This window comes from Pseudorca crassidens, chromosome 7 (genome assembly GCF_039906515.1).
Source record: "Pseudorca crassidens isolate mPseCra1 chromosome 7, mPseCra1.hap1, whole genome shotgun sequence".
Classification (NCBI taxonomy): Eukaryota; Metazoa; Chordata; class Mammalia; order Artiodactyla; family Delphinidae; genus Pseudorca; species Pseudorca crassidens.
Genome location: NC_090302.1, coordinates 87801284 through 87819763, shown reverse-complemented (window position 1 = coordinate 87819763; position 18480 = coordinate 87801284).

Sequence of the window (18480 nt, the reverse complement as noted above, 5' to 3'; positions counted from 1 at the left end):
TCTAATGTCTAATAATAAGCATGTTTTTGTTCGTTATCCATTACTCTTTGGTGAAGGTGCCTATTTGATTGGAGACTTACACATGTTCTATAAAAATATTTCCACAGATACATGATTTGTAGATATTCTCTCTCAGTTTTAGGTTTTTTCATATTCTTAACAGTATTTTTCAAAGAGCAGAGGTTTTAAATTTATCAATTTTTCATAACTCTTTCAGTTTCTTTTATGAATGTATTAGTCTATGCTGGCTGCTATAACAGAATATCACACACTGGGTGGCTTAAACAGCAGAAATATCTTATAACTCTGGAGGTTGGAAGTCCAAGATCAATATGTCATCAGTGTTGGTTTCTGGTGAACCAACTCTTCCAGGCTCACAGAGGGCCACCTTATTACTGTGTTCTCACATGGCCTTTCCTCTGTACACACACAGAAAGAGAGAGATTTCTGGTGTCTCTTCCTCTTCTTATAAGGACATTGGTCCTATCAGATTAGGGCCCCACCTATTTTAACTTCATTTAACCTTAATTACCTCCTTAAAGACCCTATTTCCAAGTACAGTCACATTGGGGGTTAGGGCTTCAACATGTGAATTTTGGGGGACACAATTCAGTAAATAACAATGATATATGCTTTTTTGTCCTATCTAAGAAATATTTGCCTAATATGGCCAAAAGCATTTTACCTTTTTATTCCCCTTATATATGTTTGAAAACTATAGCACCATTTGTTGAGAAGTATGAACTTTGTTCATTGGATTGCCGTGGTACCTCTGCTGGAAATCTGTTGAGTATAAATATGAGCTCCTGAAATACAGGTCTGGTTCTGAGTATTCCCTCCAGGGCTTACACGCTTCTATTCATTGATTCCCCCATTACCCCAGCAGAGGACTCTGGCTGAGGATTTGTGTAACCTAGAGAGTGCTCAGGTGTATAAACCATTGGTGTATAAGAAATGATTATAGGAACCCTATTTATAATGACTTTATCTTTAAAAAGACACTAAGCTTTGGGACTTCCCTGGTGGTCCAGTGGTAAAGAATCCGTCTTCCAATGCAAGGGACATGGATTCAATCCCTGGTTGAGGAACTAAGATCCCACATGCCACGGGGCAACTAAGCCTGCGCATCACAACTACTGAGCTCACGCACCTCAACTAGAGGGCCCACATGCCGCAAACTACAGAGCCCACGTGTCCTGGAGCTTGCACACCACAACTAGAGAGAGAAAACCCACAGGCCGCAACTAGAGAGAAGCCCACACGCCACAACTAGAGAGAAGCCTGCAAGCCATGATGAAAGATCCTACATGCCTCAAGGAAGATCCCGCGTGCTGCAACTAACTCACGGCGCAGCCAAAAAATAAAATAAAATAAATAAATAAAATGTTTTTTAAAAAAGGCACTAAGCTTTCTTGGTAGTATATTAACTGAAATTATAAGTACATATTTTAGAAATATATACAAATGAATTAGGGCATGAAAATAATATTTGTACTAATTGTGTGATGCCCCCAAAGTATAAGACAAAATGAGGGCTGTAATAATTTATAATTTTATTTATTATTTTACAATATTTTGCTTTAAACTCTCAACAGTAAACATCACAAGAGTTTTCAAAGGTATTTTCTATGTTACCTGTTTCTAAACCCTTCAGATTAATCAGAAATGTGCTATTACAGGCATGAGTGTCATTCAAGGATGTGACTGTGGATTTAACCCAGGAGTGGAAACACCTGGGCCCTGCTCAGAGTATCCTGTACAGAGATGTGATACTGGAGAACTACAGCCATCTCCTCTCAGTGGGTGAGCAGACTTTACCATGTGAATGCCTCAAGAATGCAATCCTGTTTATTCTCTTGTTCTTAACTGCTACTTTTATCATATGTGTCATATCCTGTTGTTTCTTTTGACTGACTCTTCTCCTGGTTAAGGGTCATATGTGCCTTCTTTTCATACTTCATAATTTTTTATTGGTTGCTAGTTATGGATTTTAATTTGTCGGGTGCTGTATTTTTTGGTATTTTAAAATATCTGGGGGCTTTCTCTGGAATAAAGTTATTTGGAATTAGTTTTATCCTTTCAAGATCTAAAGTTTTGTTCTCTTGGATTCAGAGCAGTCTAGGGCTGGCTTTGCTCCTGTACTAAGGCAGATCTTTCAGGTTATTCTACTGAGTCATCCATGAATTAAGAGATCTTTCTACTCTGGCTGGTAGGATAACAAGCTTCCCATCTCTGTCTGTGCTTTGGTGATTTATCATCCTACTCCTTGCCAGTGATTCTTTCCCCAGTCTCAGGTAGTTTCCGTACATGCATGCACAAGTCTCTACTCAGCCAAAGACTCAAGGAGATCTTTCTGCAGATTTCTACAGCTCTTCCTTACTACAGCTCTTTCCCCTCCAGTATTTTGTCTTGAAGATTCTAGCTGCCTTGGCATTCCTAAATTACTAACTCTGTCTCCTCAACTTACTGAGAGTGTCAGGCTCTCTTTGGCTTCCCTTACTGTGTTGTGGCATAGAAATTTTCTATACTGTGGCAATAATGGGACTCACCTAATTTGTTTCCTTTTTCTTAAGAATTCCTGTCCTGCACTGCCTATTGTTCCATTTTGTATGATTTTCTACTTGTTTGACATGAGGAGGTAAAGTGATAGTCCCCATGAAGTCCCTTGTATAAAACCCCACACATGGACTATTTTTAGAATTTAATTATTTAGTCCTAAGTTTCAGGGATTCAAGAAGATTCATTCCTTCTGTCACCTCCTCAAAAAGGTCAAATGAGCACCTTCATTGTATAGTTCCTGAAGCTGTACCTTCCTTTATATCCAGAAGTATTGAAGCCCATGTAGCTGATCCAAATTATAAATTCTTTTCCACTTATAGAGTATTGCTTTAGAAAACCAGATGTGACCTTCAATTTGGAGGAAGGAGAAGATCCATGGTTATTAGAGGAAGAATGTCTAAATAGGAGCTACTCAGGTGAGTTACTGAGTACTAGAAGAAGGTATCCAGGGAAAAGTAAATCCAAAGTGATCAGTTATAGGTAGGAATTTTAATTTTAATTTTATTTATTTATTGGCCATGCCGCATGGCTTGCGAGATCTTAGTTCCCCAACCAGGGATCAAACCTGCACCCTTGGCAGTGAAAGCGTGGAGTCCTAACCCTGGACCACCAGGGAATTCCCTAGGTGGTAATTTTTAGAGACCTGTGTCTTTGGTAGTTTACAAAGAATAGATCCAGTACAATGTGGAAAATGAAGGTATAACGAATGCAGTACTAGCATACTAATTTTCAGATCTTTAAAGGCTGGGAGTCCAAGTGTATCATTTACAACTGACAAACCAAGTTATAGGATTTTTATTTAATTGTAAAATGATAAACACTAAGAAATAATAGAAAAGGCACTAAAATTGGGCATCAAAGGATGGTTAAGGACAGAGAAGAAACACTGATTTCATCATTGGTTCTATAATATGGAATTACTAGTTACTAAGTAAGTAGAAGATTAAAAACTACACAAGTTTATAATTATAAAAGTACCTACTAGAGCAAAAACACAATCTTCCTAATTTTTAGAAGAAAAATTAACAGAGCCATGAAAACAGAACTATTAACTAAAAAGACTTTTTTTTTTTTGCGGTACGCGGGCCTCTCACTGTTGTGGCCTCTCCTGTTGCAGAGCACAGGCTCTGGATGCTCAGGCTCAGCGGCCATGGCTCATGGGCTCAGCCACTCTGCGGCATGTGGGATCTTCCCGGACCGGGGCACGAACCCATGTCCCTTGAATCGGCAGGCAGACTCCCAACCACTGCACCACCAGGGAAGCCCTAAAAAGACTTTTTTATAACATAACTGAACATGAACTAAAACAAATATATCTGCCACTGAACTTACTTAAAGGAGTTAAGTTACCTATTAAATAAGTGCTATCAGATTTTACCAAACAGTTATACCTAAAAAATAATGTAGAAAGTTTGAAATATAAAACAGTAAATTTAATAAGCCAATAAATGTACAAATAAATCAAGGTTCATTTACCTGGCTGCTAAAGTTCGCACTTAGGCAAAATAATATGAAATCAGAAAAAGGGCACTTGAGTGATGTTTTTTAAAGACCATTTTAAAAGGACAAAAAATGTTTTGATTATCTGTGCATGAAATAAGTTATCAGGATCCATAAAACGACAATTGTAAGAGGTATAACATAAAAGATAAACATATTAGATATAGTAGATCTTAATATACCTTTCTGGTTTTATACCAGATACAGTGGAGAACAAATGAAGTTCTAGAACAAGGGTTGGCAAACTATAGTCCTTGAGCCAAATGCAACCTGACACTTCTTTTTCTAAATTAAATTTTTTGGAACTCAGCCACTCTAGTTCTTTTACATATTGTCAGCACTGTCTTCATACTACAGAGGTGTAGTTGACTAGTGACAAGGACCATATGGCTTGCAAAGCCTAAAATATTTATTATCTTGCCTTTTACCAAAAAGCGTTTGCCAATCCATACTCTAGAACAATGGTATTCAACAGAGGATGATTTTACCCACCATAGGACATTTAGCAATGTCTAGAGACATTTTTAGTTGTCACAACTAAGGGGAAGATACTACTTTTATCTCATGGAGAGGCTGGGGATGCTGCTAAACATCCTGTAATGCACAGGACAACCATCACCACCCCCACCACACACAGGCACAACCAAGAATTATCTTGTCCAAAATGTTAATAGTGACAAATATAAGAAATTCTGGCCTAGAATGCATACATAGCATATTTTATAAAGTGAATATAATACATATCTAGATATATCTTTCAAACTGTGTCCTCTGGAAATAAAGAATAAACCAGTGCTGATGGTATGTGTCGAAAATATAAAAGTACATTACAGCAACAAAAAACTTCAATAAATTCCTTGGAGTAGAAATTTCACAATTCAGTAAAACTAGAAATTGCAAATAATATGAACAAAACTAAAATTCAGTAATTAAAAAAACCTTTAAAAATCTGTTTGTTCAGCTAAATGAGGAAAATTGTGGAGCAGGAAGCCCCAAGCTCATTTCCCCACAGAAATATTGAAAAAAAAAAAAAACATGCAGGAAGCCTTCTGAACCAACTTTATCATAGCTGTGGAAAACAAAGTTTTATAGCAACCAAGCCAATATCTGATTAAGAAAAAGCCGTCTTAAAATTAATAGAAAAGTTTTGTAGCATTTTTACTCATTCCTTCCCTAACCCCTCCAGGGCATGATGGTAGTTTTGGTGTTGAAACGGTGGCAGTCTGGTTCCCAGTTCCTTCCCTTGAGCCAGGGAGCAGAGCAGACCTTATTTACAAGTTATTGTGTACATCTGTTTTAACCTGGGGGAATACAAGATACTTGTATATTTCATATAACTTGAAACTCAGGCAGAAAAGTGGTAGGCACTGCTATTAATAGTCACAAGATTCACAGATGCCTGGAGCAAGAGATTACAGGTGGAAACATATAATATGCCATTTAAGGTCTGGAGGAGAAGCTAGAGTGAGACTACATGAGAAATTAATACATTCAAAAGCAGCCCATGTATACAAGGGACTTTAGAAAGCCACCTGCATACCCAGGCAAGATGCATGCTCAGAAAGCTCTAAGAAGACTTTAAGCTTTCACTTGAGTAGATCTCTAGGCTCAGAGCAAGCTTGACTAAGTGTTGAATGACTGCTCCAGCACAAAGCCAATTTGCAAAGCCTATGAGAGCTCTTGGCATTCAAGAAATCTGTGTTAAAACATTAGCTAAACGTGAGCTAAGGGAACAGATTTCAGTGATGAAACACAGCAAAGAATAGTTTCTGCAAAAATAGGTGGAAAAGTCGCAAAACAAATGGAGTACTACAGTCTTCAACAATAAAAAATAAACAGCAAACCCTGATGAAAGAGTTTATATTATAATAGTCAAATGAACAGTTTTCAACAATAAAAAAATTACAGTGATAACAGAGAAACAAGGAAGCATGACCCCTTCAAAGAAACTAAATAAATTGCTAGAAACGATCCTCAAGGAAGCCCAGGAACAAAGAATTTGAAACAACTGTCTTAAATTTGCTCAAAGATCTAAAGGAAAGCATGGACAAACAACTTGAGGAAATCAGGAAAATTATGTAAGAACAAATGTGAATTAATAATAACAAAAGAAACCAAACAAATTATGGAGATGTAAAGTACTATAACTGAAATGAAAAATTCACTAGAGATACTCAACAGCAAATTTGAGCAGGCAGAAGAAAGAATCCATTATTCTGAAGATAGGATAATTGAAATCATCAACTCTGAGGAGTAGATAAGAGAAAAATGAAGAAAAGTGAATAGAGTCTAAGGGACTTGTGGAACACCATCAAGGGAACAATATGGTAGTCCCAGAAAAAGAGAGAGAAATGTACCGAAATATTATTTTAAGAAATAACAGCTTAAATTTTCCAAAATTTATTGAAATACATGAATCTACAAATTCAAGAAGGTGAACAAACTCCATGTTGGGTAAACTCAAAGAAACTCACCCTGAGACACATTATAATGAAACTAGCAAAAGACAAAGAGAATCTTCAAATCAGCTGGAGAGAAGCAGTTCATTTCATGTCACTCTCAGCCTATCAGTAGTGATGTTATTGGTTCAGAATGCCTGAGGCACTCACCTGGGCCCATACTACTTGTGTCAAGCTCCCACAGATATTTCCCTGACCAAATGCAGTGTTGCAGCGGGACTAACCCTTGTGATTGTTATTATGATTGCAAGATGCACCTCAGCAACAACTATCAGAGAAATTTGAAAAAACAAGCTTTATTACTCACACGTCCTGGAGGGTACACAACACACCTGAGAGCCACACAACATGGTCACAGATTGAGAGAATGGACCTGGGGTTCTGAATTTATTGGGGTCAAGTGTGGGTTGCCTGGGGTTTCAAGATTCACTGTTTATTGGCAAATTTGAAACTTAAGACTGGGAATTTGGGCACAGGAAGGGAAAAACAAGGTCACTCAAGTGGTCAGTTATCTAGGTTACTCAGGGGTTTCTAAAAGGGGAACTTCATGGATGAATGAGGTCTGATTCCTCATCTAGTTTTTTAGATAATACCTGGGTCATATAGCTGACAATATGCTTGTTTGAAATTGATGCCTTGGCAATCAAATCTTAATGTTAGGCAATAACATTATAATAAAAAAGGCTTAATGTCAGGAACTTACTACATATAAGTGATTCTCAATGAAATTATCAGATGATTTCTAATCAGAAATCTTGGAGGCAAGAAGGCACTGGAATTATATATTTAAAGTGCTAAAAGAAAAAAATGGTCAACCTAGAATTCTATACCCAGCAAAATGTTCATTTAATAAAGAGGGAGAAGTTAAGATATTCCCAGATAAAAACTGAGGGAGTTCATTACCACCACACATGCCCTACAAGAAGTGATAAAGGAACTCCTTCAGACTGAAATGAAAAAACGACAGATAGTAACTGGAATCCATATGAAGAAATAAGAACTCCATTAAAAGTAAGTATGTGTGGGCTTCCCTGGTGGCGCAGTGGTTGAGAGTCTGCCTGCCGATGCAGGGGACGCGGGTTCGTGCCCCGGTCCGGGAAGATCCCACATGCTGCAGACCGGCTGGGTCTGTGAGCCATGGCCGCTGAGCCTGTGCATCTGGAGCCTGTGCTCCACAACGGGAGAGGCCACAGCAGTGAGAGGCCCATGTACCGCACACACACACACACAAAAAAAGTAAGTATGTGGGCAAATATACGAGCCAGTACTGTAACTTTGGTTTCTAACCTTTTCTTTTTCAACAGGTTCTGAAAGATGAATGGATAAAAGAAAATTATAAGTCTTTGTTATTGTACATACAATCTATAAAGATGTAATTTGTGATACCAGTAACATAAAGGAGAGAGTTGGAGCTGTTTGGGAGTAGCATTTTTGTATGTGATTAAAGTTAAATTGGTATCAATTCAAATTAAATTGTTAGAACTTTAGGATATTATATGTAATATACTCATGGTAACCATAATAAAAATACCTATAAAATAAGTATATACAAAATAAAATGAAAAGGGAATCAAAATGGGTCACGACAAAAACACAAATGAAGGAAGTAATGGAAGAAATGAGGAACAAAAAAGCTGTAAAACATACAGAAAGCAGATAGCAAAATAGCAGAGGTAAGTCCTTGCTTATCAGTAATTACTTTCAAAAATGGATTAAACTCTTTAATCAAAGGGTAGAGATTAGCAAAATGAATTTTTAAATGATCCAACTGTATGCTGTTTATAAAAGACTTATTTAGATCTAAAGACACAAATTTGTTGAGAGGGAAGGGATGGAAAAAGATATTCCCTGAAAATAGTAGCCAAAAGAGAATTGGGGTGGCTATACTAACATCAGACAAAATAGACTTTAGGTCAGAAACTGTTACAAGAGACAAAGAAGGGCATTATATTATTTTTTTTTAGTTGATAATTTTCTTTCAATTGCACAGCATAAATTATTTTCCCTTATTAAAGTAATAATTGAATCCAAACAACTCAGCTTTCTAGAATTTCCATGAAAATTTCCAGATATTTCAGAGTAAATTTTAAACCTCACAGATATTGCTAACAATGATATTTTGGGATACAAAAACAATATGTCATCATTATTTTTCCTTAAAAGTTTTACTAGTTAGTGTGTTCACCATTCCACCTCCTCCCAAACACACACACCATCATCATCTCTACCATCACCAGTAACAGATATTAAAAGCATGTTATATACACAGTATTGGCCAAATTTTCCCCAAGACATAATCCATTCTCAGATTATAAAATCTCTTGTTGCATTAAAACAAAGTAGAGATTGGGGGATCCAAGATGGTGGAGGAGTAGGAGGACATGGAGTTCATCTCTCTCCACAGATGCATCAGGAATACATCCACAGATGCAACAATTCTCACAGAACACCAGCAGAAGACCTGGGACACTGAAAAGGATTATAAAGTTCCCTGCATACCTGGGTAGGACGAAAGAAAGAAGGGAGAAGGAAAAGAGGATCAGGACGGGACAGGCACCCCAGAGTGGGGGAGTTGAAGCAGAGGAGAAATTCCTGCATCTGGGGAAGCCCCCCTCCAATGGAGAAATCGGTTGGGACAGAAGGGAAGCATTTAAGGCCGTTGGAGGAGGATGAAGTGGCCAGTCTGTCACAGACAGGACAGAGTGAGAACTACACAGATGGCCTGGGCCACAGCCCTACTGTGCCACAGACTGGGGTGTGTGTTCACTGGTGTGCAAGGTGGCTGGGAGATGGAGCGTAGGGATTGGAGAGCAGGCCTGGGGCGAGGACTGCTGTTTGCTACAGGGAGACGAACTGAGGGGACAGGAGGGAGAAAATCTGCAACAGGAAATGCCTATGGAGGAAGACCAGACTGCCGTGGAAGCAGGGCGCTACTGCTGAGTCACACGCAGGGGGTGGAGCCATGATTGTATCTTCTCTCTCCCCATATGCCGGGATCTGCTGATGGACAATAGAAAAAGCCCTCCTAGGGCTGCTCCTCACACATCTGCCACCAGGTGTAAAAAAAAAAGGCCTTCACTAGGGCCATATTGCTTACACCCATGGCCGCCAGCTTCCCTGCACATTTGGCACTGCTGGGTCTCGCACAATCCAAGCAGCCATACCACCTCCATGCCCGGTCCTCACCAGGGCAGACACCAGTGCTCCAGGGCAGCCCTAGGAGCAGACCCTTCGTGGCCCACATGCAGAGGTGGGAATAAAACCAAAGCTGAACCCCAGGGGCAGGGTGACCAAGGAAGAGGATTGAAAATCTTCCCATCAGCTGCACAAGCTGAAGATTAAATCCCCACGATCAGCTAGGTAGACCTGCATCTATGGAATATTTGAGTAGACAATGAGAACTCCCAGAAAAGAAATGGTCAAGCTCTGGCAGCTGTGGACTTTGGGAGCAAGCAGACATGGGAGTTCGACCAGATCAGAGTCTGAGTGGTCCCCATAGGGCCCATGCCAGGTCCAGAGACCAGCCCAGAGGCAATGGAGGGCCCCTTGGGGAGGTGGAGGTGGGCTGTGGTGCACAGCGGGGGCAAGGACACTGACAGCTGAGACCCCAGGAAAATATTATTATTACTATTACTTTTATTATGTTTTGATTTGTTCCGTTGTTCTTTCTCTTATTGTTTGTTGTTTTTTTTAATTTACTCTTTTGGGATTTTCTTTTACTTTGCTTTTTGGTTCTGTGTTCTTTTCCCGTTTTGTTTTTTTTTTTTTCTCCTTTTTCTTCAATATATTTTTTATATTTCTATTTCTACTTTGCTTTGCTGTTGGTCTGTGTTTTTTCCTCTTTTTTTTTTTTTTGGTGGTATGTGGGCCTCTCACTGTTGTGTCCTCTCCTGTTGTGGAGCACAGGCTCCAGATGTGCAGGCTCAGCAGCCATGGCTCACGGGCCCAGCCACTCCACGGCATGTGGGATCTTCCCGGACCGGGGCATGAACCCATGTCCCCTGCATTGTCAGGCAGACTCTCAACCACTGCGCCACCAGGGAAGCCCCCTCTTTTTAAAAAGTCATTTTTGTTGGTTAAGTTTTGTTTCTTTGCTTTATTCTTCAGCTGGCACTCTGCTCTGGTTTTGTTTTTTGGCTTTCTGTCTTAGTTTTGTTTTTAATTGTTTGATTTCGTTTTTGGATTCTTTTGTTTGTCTGGTTGTCCTCTTGCCTTTTGTTTTATTTTGTTCTGTTTTTGTTTCTTTTGTGTTTGTGCATGTTTCCTTGTTTCAGTTTCTGTTTGTTTGATTTTTCTTTTACTATTTGTCTGGGGTTTTGTTTGTCTTTTTTTTTTTTTTCTTAATCCCCTTTATTGCCATAATGAGTGACTTGAGGGGTCTTGGTTCTCCAACTGGAAGTCAGGCCTGAGCCTCTGGGAAGGGAGCACTGAGTCCAGGATGCTGGACCACCAGAGAATTCCTGGCCCAAGGAAATATTAACCAGCAAGAGCTCTCGAGGAGACCTCTATCTGAATACAAGGCCTGGATCCACCAAACTGCCTGCAGCTCCCAGCACTGGACATCTCACAACAAACAACAAATAAAACAGGAACACAAACCCACCTAACAGCAGACAGGCTACCTAAAGTCATACTAAGGCCACAGGCAACCCAAAACACCACTGACAAGGTCCTGCCCATCAGAGGGAAAAGACTCAGCTCCACCCGTCAGAACACAGGCACCAGTCCCTCTCATCAGGAAGGCTACACAAGCTACTGGACCAACCTCATTACCAGGGGCAGTGAACAGAAGCAAGCGGAACTACAACCCTGCAGCTTGGGGAAAGGAGACCACAAACACAGTAAATAAGAAAAAGTGAGAAGACAGAGAAATATCTTGCAGACAAAGGAGCAAGATAAAAACCGGTAAGACCAAATAAATGAAGAGGAAAGAGGCAAACTACCTGAGAAAGAATTCAGAGTAATGGTAGTAAAGGTGATCCAAAATCTCAGAAATAGAATGGAGGCACAGATAGAGAAGATACAAGAAATGTTTAACAGGGATCTAGAAGAACTAAAGAACAGACAATCAGTGATGAACAACACAATAACTGAAATGGAAAATACACTAAAAGGAATCAATAGCAGAATAACTGAGGCAGAAGAACGGATAAGTGAGCTGGAAAATAGAGTGGTGGAAATAACTGCAGCAGAGCAAAATAAAGAAAAAAGAATGAAAAGAAATGAGGACATTCTCAGAGAGCTCTGGGACAACATTAAGTGCACCAACATTCAAATTACAAGGGTCCCAGAAGAATAAGAGGAAAAGAGAGGGTCTGAGAAAATATTTGAAGAGATTGTAGTTGAAAACTTCCCTAACATGGGAAAGGAAATCGTCAATTAAGTCCAGGAAACACAGAGAATCCCATACAAGATAAACTCAAGACATTGAGACACCTATTAACATATTAACGCCAAGACACATATTAATCAAACTAACCAAAATTAAACACAAAGAAAAATATTAAAAGCAACAAAGGAAAAGCAATAAATAAAATACAAAGGAATCCCCGTAAGGTTAACAGCTGATCTTTCAGCTGAAACTCTGTAGGCCAGAAGGTAGTGGCAGGATGTATTTAAAGTGATGAAAGGGCAAAACCTACAACCAAGATTACATTACCCAGCAAGGATCGCATTCAGATTTGACAGAGAAATCAAAAGCTTTACAGACAAGCAAAAGTTAATAGAATTCAGCACCACAAAACCAGCTTTACAACAAATGCTAAAGGAGCTTCTCTAGGCAGGAAACACAAGAGAAGGAAAAGACCTACAAAAACAAACGCAAAACAATTACGAAAATGGTAATAGGAACATGCATATCAATAATCACCTTAAATGTAAATGAATTAAATACTCCAACCAAAAGACACAGACTGGCTGAATGGATACAAAAACAAAACCCATATATATGCTGTCTACAAGAGACCCACTTAAGACCTAAATAGACATTTCTCCAAAGAAGACATGCAGATGGCCAACAAACACATGAAAAATGCTCAACATCACTAATCATTAGAGAAATGCAAATCACAACCACAATGAAGTATCACCTTACACTGGTCAGAATGGCTATCATCAAAAAATCTACCAGCAATGAATGCTGGAAAGCGTGTGTAAAAAAGGGAACCCTCTTGCACTGTTGGTGGGAATGTAAATTGATATAGCCAGTATGGAGAGCAGTGTGGAGGTTACTTTAAAAACTAAAAATAGAACTACCATATGACCCAGCAATCCCACTACTGGGTATATACCCTGAGAAAACCATAATTCAAAAAGATACATGCACCCCATTGTTCATCACAGCACTGTTTACAATAGCCAGGACATGGAAGCAACCAAAATGACCATCCACAGATGAATGGATAAACAAGATGTGGTACATATATGCAATGGAATATTACTCAGCCATAAAAAGGAATGAAATTGAGTCATCTGTAGTGATGTGGGTGGAGCTAGAATCTGTCATACAGAGTGAAGTAAGTCAGAAAGAGTAAAACAAATACTGTATGTTAACACATATATATGGAATCTAGAAAAACAGTACTGATGAACCTAGAGCAGGGTAGGAACAGAGACACAGACGTTGAGAACAGAATTGTGGACATGAGGGGAAGAGGGGTGGGACGAATTGAGAGAGTAGTATTAACATATGTACACTACCATGTGTAAAATAGATAGCTTGTGGGAAGCTGCGGTATAGCACAGGGAGATCAGCTTGGTACTCTGTGATGACCTAGAGGGGTGGGATGGGGAGGGTGGGAGGGAGGCTCATGAGGGAGGGGTTATAGGTATACATATAGCTGATTCACTTTGTTGTACAGCAGAAACTAATTCAACATTGTAAAGCAATTATAATCCAATAAAGATATTAAAAAATAAAGGTTAAAAGCATAATGGAGAAGAAAATGAAAAAGATTATATATATGTATAACTGAATCACTTTGCTGTACATCAGAAATTAACATTGTAAATTAACTATACTTAAATAAAATTATTTTTTAAAGTAAAAAAAGTAGAATATGACACAAAGTAAAATTAAGTAGCATTTGCTTGTATTGTGAATATTTGGAACAAACATGCTGGGTTTCTGGGAGGCATTTGCTTGTAGGAAACAACTAAGTCATTGTCTGGGAATAATTAAAAGACACATTAATGAGTTTATAGATATGGATAGGACAGATCCAATTGAGGTGATGGATTGTTTGCCATTATATTGTTGTATCCTCTTTAGCAGAAGAAGGAGAGATTACATAGAAATGTATCCATCTTGTGAAATTCTCCTTATAACAAGGAAAAGTGTGGTTTACCCTGTATCAGGTCCTTTGTGTGATAAAGTTTATTCCACAAGAAGGAATGTATCTAGTCTTACCAAGAGAAGGCAAGAAGGACATTATATTATTTATCAAAGGGTCAATTCACCAAAAAGGTATAACAATTTTGTAAACAAATAACTGAACATCAGACCCCAAAATATCAATATATGAAGAATATATGAAGCAAACATTGACCCTAACTTCTGGTAGAAAACCCCAGAGATTACTGACATGTGCATGTCTGCACGTGCACACAGACACACACACATGCACACACAGCTAATTCAGGGAAGTTGCTAATAAACCAAGACAGTTGCAGGATCCAAATTAAGACACAAAAATCAGTTGCTTTTCTGTACACTAGAAAAATGAATGATCCAAAAGGAAATTAAGAAAACAATTCCATCTACATAGCATCAGAAAATACGTAGATAAAACACTTAGGAATAAATTTAACCAAGAAGGGAAAGATTTGTGCACTGAAAACTACAAAGCATTGCTGAAAGGAATTAAAGAAGACAAAAATAAATGGAAAGATATCTTATGTTAATGGACTGGAAGACCCAATATTATTAAGATGACAGTACTACTCAAAGTGAAATACAGGTTCAATACAAACTCTATCAAAATCCCAGCAACATTTTTTGCAGAAATGGAAAGACTAATCCTAAAGTTAGTTTGGAATCTCATAGGACTCCAAATAGCCAAAACAATCTTAAAAAAGAAAATTGGAGGACTCACACCTGATTTCAAAACTTACTACAAAGATAATAGTAATCTAAGCACTGTGATACTGACATAAGGACACATAGAGAACAGGATTGAGAGCCTAGAAATAAGTCCTCATTTATGTGGCCAATCTGTTTTTGACAAGGGAGCAAAAATCATTCAGTGGCGGGAAGGCAAGTCAACAAATGGTACTGGGAAACTGTATATCTACATGCAAAAGAATGAAGCTGGACCCTTATGCCACACACAAAAATAAACTCAAAATAGATTGAAGACCTACATGTAAGATCTAAAACCATAAAACTCTTGGAAGACAACACAGGGAAAAATCTTCATGACATTGGGTTTGGCAACTGGATATGACAGCAAAAACACAGATGGTAAAAGGAAAAATATTAGGTAAATTGGACTTAATCAAAATTTAAAACTTTTGTGCATAATAGGACACTATTGACAGAGTGAAAAGGCAACTCACAGAATGGAGAAAATATTTGCAAATCACGTATCTAATAAGGGATTAATATCCAGATTATATACAGAACTTCTAAAGCTCAACAACAACAACGTAACCTGATTATAATATGAAAAAAGGACTTGAATAGTTATTTTCCAAAGATGAACAAATAGAAAATAAGCACATAAGCTGGCAAGCACCATTGTGGAATCCTCCCTCTAGCTTATTAGCCCTAGAACCCAGCCCTACCCTGGCCCAACAGCCTGTAGATGCCATTGCTGGGAAACCTCAATGGTTTGAGGCAACTTGACTGGGCAAGGACGTGGACTCACACATTAGCAGACAGGCTGCCTTAAGAACCACTGAAGCCATGGCCCCCTCTGGACATGACCCTGCCGACCAGATGGCCCAGAACCCAACGCCACCGACCAGTGAGCAGGTACCAGCCCTAAAATCCCCTGGGCCCCAGCTCTGCCTTCCGGGGCCTGCTTTAGCCTCTGGACCAGCCTCGTCTACCACAGGGCAGATACCAGATGCAAGAAAACCAGAATCCTGCAGCCTGTGAACCCAGCCTGCCCGTCAGCAGGCCAGACCCTGCCCTGACCCAGCTGGGCCCTGTCCTGCCAACTAGCAAGCCAACACAAGCTTTGGGACACCCAGAACTCTTACCCAACTGTGTCAGGAACCACTGCCCCCTCCACCACCAGTGATCTGGCATCAGCTCTGGGACTCCTGGGCACTGCAACCAGACTCCAGGACCTGGCTTTGCCCACCAGTAGGCTGGCACTAACCCCAGGACCTGGCTTCACCAAGCAGTGGGTGGGCAACAGCCCCAGAGCCTTCTGGACCCTGACACCACCCACCAGTGAGCCACACTAGCCCTGAGGTCCCCTGGGGTTCTGCAGTCAGCCACCTCATGACCCAGTCCTGCAAACTGCAGCTGGGAGGCTTTTCACAAGGCAGGGCCTGGCAACCAACCTGACCGGGTGCAAACCAAGCCTAGCAGACCACCCAGATAGCCCACCATGATAGAAGGACCCACGCAGCCCTCATAAGGGGAACCGCTAGAGGATATAGCTTGGGTGACAATAGAGGAGTATGCTGTTGGGACCCATAAGACATCCCTACAAAAGACCACTTCTCCAATGTCAGAAAACATAACCAATCTACCAGATAGATTAAAATATAAACAGTAACTTAGGCAAAATGAGTCAACATAGGAATATATTCTAGACAAAGGAATAAGATAAAACCCTAGAAGAAATAAGTGAAATGAAGATAGGCAATCTACCCAAGAAAGAATTCAGGGTAGTGATTGTAAAGATGATCAAAAAACTTGAGAGAAAATGAAGTTAGAAAATTTTAACAAAAAATTAGAAAATATAAAGAACAACGAAACAGAGATGAAGAATAAAATAACTGAAAAGCAAAATACACTAGAAGGAATCATCAGTACACTAAATGATACAGAGGAGTGGATCAGTGATCTGATAGATAAAGAAGTGGAAATCACTGATGCTGAACAGAGGGGAAAAAAATAAAAAGAAATGAGGACGGTTTAAGAGACCTCTGGGAAACATCAAAGGCACTAATATTTCCATTATAAGGGTCCCAGAAAGATAAGCAAGAGAGAAAGGGGCTGAGAACATATTTGAAGACAAAATAGCTGAAAACTTCCCGAACCTGTGGAAAAAAACAGACATCCAAGGTCAGGAAGCAGTCCCATACAGTATTAACCCAGAGAGGAACACACCATGACACATTGTAATTAAAATGGCAAAAGTTAAAGATAGAGAATGTTAAAAGCAACAAGGGAAAAGCAACAGATAATATAAAAGGGAACTCCCATAAGGCTATCAGCTGACTTCTCAGCAGAAACTCTGCGGGCCAGAAGGGAGTGGCATGATATTTTTAAAGTGATGAAAGGGAAAAACCTACAAGCAAGAATACTCTACCCAGCAAGGTTCTCATTCAGATTTTATGGAGAGATCAAAAGCTTTATAGATAAGCAAAAGCTAAAAGAGTTCAACACCAGCAAACCGGCTTTACAAGAAATGTGAAATGAAATTCTGTTAGCAAAAAAGAAAAAGCCACAATCAGAAACATGAAAATTATGAAATGAAAAAGCTCATCATTAAAGGCAAACATACAGTAAAGGTAGGAAATCGTCCACACACAAAGCTAATAGGAAGGTTAAAAGACAAAAGTAGTAAAATCATCTATATCCATAAATAGCAGTTAAGGAACACACACACCAATTAGATATGAAATATGATATCAAAAACTAATCATGAGGGGAGGAGAGTAAAATGCAGGGTTGTAAAATTGCATCTGAAGTTAAGAAATCAGCAACTAAAAACAATCATGTGTATATACGTTGCTATATAAAAACCTCTTGATAACCACAAACCAAAAATCTATAATAGATACACACACAACAAAAGAAAGAGCAGGCTTCCCTGGTGGCGCAGTGGTTGAGAGTCCGCCTGCTGATGCAGGGGACGTGGGTTCGTGCCCCGGTCCGGGAAGATCCCACATGCCGCGGAGCGGCTGGGCCCATGAGCCATGGCCACTGAGCCTGCGTGTCCGGAGCCTGTGCTCCACAACAGGAGAGGCCACAACAGTGAGAGGCCCGCATACCGCAAAAAATAAATAGAAAAAGCAATCCAAACATAACATTAAAGAGAGTCACTAAATCACAAGAGGAGAGAACAAAAGAAGAAAGGAATGAAAAAAAAACTACAAAAACAATTCACAAAATGGCAATAAGAATATACATATCAATAATTACTTTAAATGTAAATGGCCTAAGTTCTCCAATCAAACTCCCTAACACCATACACGAAAATAAGCTCAAAATGGATTAAAGACCTAAATGTAAGGCCAGAAACTATCAAACTCTTAGAGGAAAACATAGGCAGAACACCCTATGACATAAATCACAGCAAGATCCATTTTGACCCACCTCCTAGAGAAATGGAAATAAAACAAAAATAAACAAATGGGACCTAATGAAACTTCAAAGCTTTTGCACAGCAAAGGAAACCATAAACAAGACCAAAAGACAACCCTCAGAATGGGAGAAAATATTTGCAAATGAAACAACTGACAAAGGATTAATCACCAAAATTTATAAGCAGCTCATGCAGCTCAATAACAAAAAAACAAACAACCCAATCCACAACTGGGCAGAAGACCTAAACAGACATTTCTCCAAAGAAGATACACAGTTTGCCAACAAACACATGAAAGAATCCTCAACATCACTAATCATTAGAGAAATGCAAATCAAAACTACAATGAGATATCATCTCACACCAGTCAGAATGGCCATCATCAAAAAATCTAGAAACAATGCTGGAGAGGGTGTGGAGAAAAGGGAACCCTCTTGCACTGTTGGTGGGAATGTAAATTGATATAGCCACTG